Source organism: Tarenaya hassleriana, unplaced genomic scaffold (assembly GCF_000463585.1).
Source record: "Tarenaya hassleriana unplaced genomic scaffold, ASM46358v1 Cleome8, whole genome shotgun sequence".
NCBI classification, from domain to species: Eukaryota; Viridiplantae; Streptophyta; class Magnoliopsida; order Brassicales; family Cleomaceae; genus Tarenaya; species Tarenaya hassleriana.
This window is the reverse complement of record NW_010970490.1, coordinates 4,594,506-4,599,120: the sequence shown is the minus strand read 5'-3', so window position 1 is coordinate 4,599,120 and position 4,615 is coordinate 4,594,506.

Genomic DNA, 4,615 nt, shown 5'->3' with positions numbered 1-4,615 from the left:
ACTATGATAATTCTCCATAAAATTTTATCCCACCGAAAAAATGATGAGAACATCATTGGATTGCAAATACGAGTGCGTGGTAGGATTTGATAGGAATTTAAATCGAGATAAGTGAAGAATGAAGTTACAGAACATGCGTTCAAACTGAATGAATTTGGTTTGTCTGAACCGTATGTCAATCTGATTTTGCATAATGTTCGTCCGGATCGAACCATATTCAGTTCGATATATTGCACGTCCGTTCGGACCAAATAGTATTTGGTAGAATACACACGTCTGTTCAGACCGAATCGAATTTAGTTCGCCCGAACTTATATCTATTTTTGACTTGTTATTTTCTTGTAGAATTTATGTTCGACCTAAACGTTGTTTTGGTTCTTCGAATCGAGTGTTATTTTCAAATTTTTTATTTTACGTTATTTAGGATATTTTAGGTATTTCGATTATTATTTCTAAGATTTGTTTTGTTGGTTGGTATGCTTTTGGATAATCTCTGATATAGTTTATTAGATTTTGTACTGATTCATTTGGTTATGAACGTTGTATTTATGTTCATATGTAGGCGAACATATATATATTTGTAATAAACATCTATAGAATAATATTACTCATTTATTATTATATTTGCTTATGTTGTTAATAATAAACACTACAAAAAAACAGTCATATAGCGACGGAAAAATATGTCGCAAATATAAAGAAAATTCGTCGCAATTAAGAATTTGCGAGGAATGCGACTGACATATTTCCGTCGCTATAGCATTGTCGCAAACGTTTAACGATCGCTAATCTGTCACAATTTTGCGACGAAAAAAATCTGTGTTTTGTTATCGAAAGTGACGTAAATTCGGTCGCAATTTGCGTCGCAAGTTTTAAAAAAAATAAAAAAAATTATATACTATATATACACGTACATATACACACATATATACATTTTTATTTCACATACACATACATTACACACATACAAATATACATACACATATACATTTCACATACACACATATACACATACACATATATACAAACACACACATACTGTAACACCCTGATTTTTAAAAATAAAAACATATAGATAATAAAAAAATAGACACGACCGAACGATCGTGTAACATGATCGATCAATCGTGTTTTGAGCAAAATCATTACAAACGGCCAAAAACCGAGCCGTTGTCAAGGAGTCATTCATGCATCAACGCGACAAGTTTCTCCCTACTCTTCACTCAACCCACCTTTAAATCACGCTCGCGATGGAAGGAAAAAAAATGATAGACAGAGAAGGAGACAGAGAGAGAACGGAAGAGAGATAGAGAGCATGTGAGAGAGTGAAAAAGACAAAAGAAGAGACACCGGCGAAACCGTGAGTAATGTTGGTAACACGGACGTGAAGAGGACTCACGTGCAATACTCGGACGACTGACACGCAGAGGAAAGCTCACCGGAAACGACCGAAAACGAACAGTCTGAAGATGAGAGATTAGGGGGTTCTTCGGATTTTTTTTTTATGGTTTTAATGGCATCAATTAGTGTATCTATATTTAATATACCTGTGTAAAAACATTTGGTAGAGTTTGGATGAGAATCAGAATTGTTCGAGTTTAAAAACCAGATGGTTGAAGAAGACAAGTGACGATCGAGCGATCGTCAGTTTAAAAAAAATAAAACAAAATAATAATAATAATAAATAAATAAATAAATATTAGGGATTAAATAGAAATATTATATGGGTAAATAATACCCAGAAAAATATAGAAAATAACAAAAAAATAAAGGAATTTGAAAGAAAATACCTATTTGGATTTTTCAACCAAACGGTAAAAACAGAAATTAACCGCTAAGGTTAAAATGGATAAAATGGGTAATAATTACCTAAAAAACTTTAATAAATGGAAAGAAAGGACGAGAAAAACAGTTTCAGAATTCCGAACGTTAAAAATGGAAATTTACTGCTAAGGTAAAAATTAGTCAGAATGAATAGTAATTATTGAAAAGACAGAATAAATGGAAATAAAGATGTGGTGAGCGGTGTGATTTAACCATCGAGAGACCATTGTATGCGGGCAGATTGTATGGCGTTAATCGATAGATCAGTTGGGGCCAGACATCTTGACACATGTGATTGTAATTAGGAAATTGGTACGATGATTGTGATGTGTGTAGTCTATGCGTATAGCCTACGAATGAGTCGTGGTGTAGTACAAGTTAGACATGATTGTGAATGTGGGACCAGACGGTGCAGATGACTGTGATGGACAATACTGGGTCACAGAGATGATTGGACCAGATGATACAGATGGCCGATATAGCCAGTATTAGGTCACTACGATATGGGGACCAGATGATGCAGATGGTTGATATAGCTAGCATCAAGTCATTACGATGATCAGACCAGACGATACAGATGGTTGTGAAGGCTAGTATCAGGTCAATGAGTATTAGTCACGTGTACAACGTGGGTTGACAATAGGGTCAACACTGTCGCGTCGATGGTGATGGGATGATTTCGTCCTATGATGTGATGTCATGTGGACTTGTTTGTGATTGCGTTGTGTGTGATTATCGAAATGCATATTATATGTATATATATACTGTGTGGAAATGTATGATAGGTATAGAGACAGTAATTGATATCGTTTCTCTATGAGAACGTAATATCCGGGGTCTACCCTGGTTACTCACTGAGCATATGTGCTCAACCCTCCATTGTTGATATTTTTCAGATCACGAGGAGTACGAGTAGTGTGGGGACAACGTCCATCGAGTAGCAGCATCACATACGGTGTTTGGATTTGGTGTGTATAAAAATTAGGGATCATATCCTAGGATTTCAGTGTGATGTTTTATTATTTCGGACATGAGATTGATTTTACATTAAACTATCTATTTTCCGCTAACTCTTTAAAAAGTGTGATATAAGATATTCCCGTGTTTTGTTTTATGTGTTTTATTAGAACGTCCATGTGGCGCACTTGTATTCAGGGGATACAAGTTACGAGTGTCACACATACACATATACATAACACATACATACATATTAACACATATACACATATATGTATACATACATAAATACTCATACACGTATATATATACGTATACACATCCACAAACACATACACATTTCACAAACACATACACATACATATATATTCAGACACACATAAATACACATACAATCACATATACATACACATACATATTCACATTAAGATACACATACATATACACATTCACTTACACACATACATAAACACATACACATAACATTCACACATACATACATATTCACTTACACACATACATAAACACACACATACACATTCACACATATATATACACATTTACTTGCACACATCCACATACATAAACACACACAAACACATCAAACATACACATATATACATGAATACATATATATTATCTTATAGGAGAAATTTGTCGATCATTGGAGAGATTTAGAAAAAATTTGGCGATTTTTTTTTTGATCGAAAATTTTTTAAGTCTGATGAAGAAGACGACTCGTAGTTTTATATTGCGTTTTGCGACGGAAATTCCATCGCAATCCGTCACAAAACGAAATTAATTTACGCGCTCAAAATTCAAAAATTCTATCAAAAACGAAATAAAATACATTGCGACGGAATATTCCATCGCAATCCGTCGCAATTTTTAAAATTGTTGTCGCAAATCATCTGTTTTTTGTTGTCACAGAATTATCCTCGTCAACTATAACAAATTACACGGATTTTGCGACTGTTTGCTATGGATAATTTTTTTCGACATTCTGTCACAAAATCGTTGCATTCTGTCTCAATTTTCTATGCGACGGAAATTTTCATCACTATATGAAGGTTTTTTTTGTAGTGAAATTTTATCTCTATATTATTGGAAAAAATATTAGATCCCTAGTCAATTATTATCGTGAGAACGATAATAAATGAAGACTAGTATGAAGTTATGCATGAACTTATCGATTATCTTGTTATGTTTGTTAGGTTTCCTGGGATCTCATGAGCGAATCCAATTCCTAAGAGATCGATTCTAGGATTTGCGCAGCGGATGTAAAACAAAAATTTAATAAACCCCTAGAACCATGCTTCTATGATTCGTAGAAACGTTAGAACGCTTACCTCAATCGATCTGGGGCTTGTATCAATTGAAGAATTCGTCTGATCACGAAAGGGAGGAAGAATACCTCGCCCTCTACACGTATCCACACCTTGGGATAGATTTCAACGGTTGGAACTTGTCTGCTAGGACCCGAATATGCTATTCGGTTTTGTGCTTCGAGAAAAAGAGACTTCAATCACTTTCCAAACCTCTTGGATCTCCCAAAAAGTCTGTAGAAAAGTTCTAAAGTCGGCCACCCCAATTAGGGTTTTTAATCTCCTTATAAGGTGATTCAACCCTAATTTCGGTTTAATTTTGGAAAAACCTGAAGCCCGGAACGGGCGGTCCAGAAATGCACGTGGACCGTCCGTTCCAGTACGTAGAACGGACGGTCTGCCTTTAGTGGATCGTCTGTTCCAGACCTTCTAGAACGGACAGTCCGTTCTGGACCGACGAGTCTGGACCTGGCGGACCGTTTGTTCCGGACTTCTGGTCCGCCCGGGCC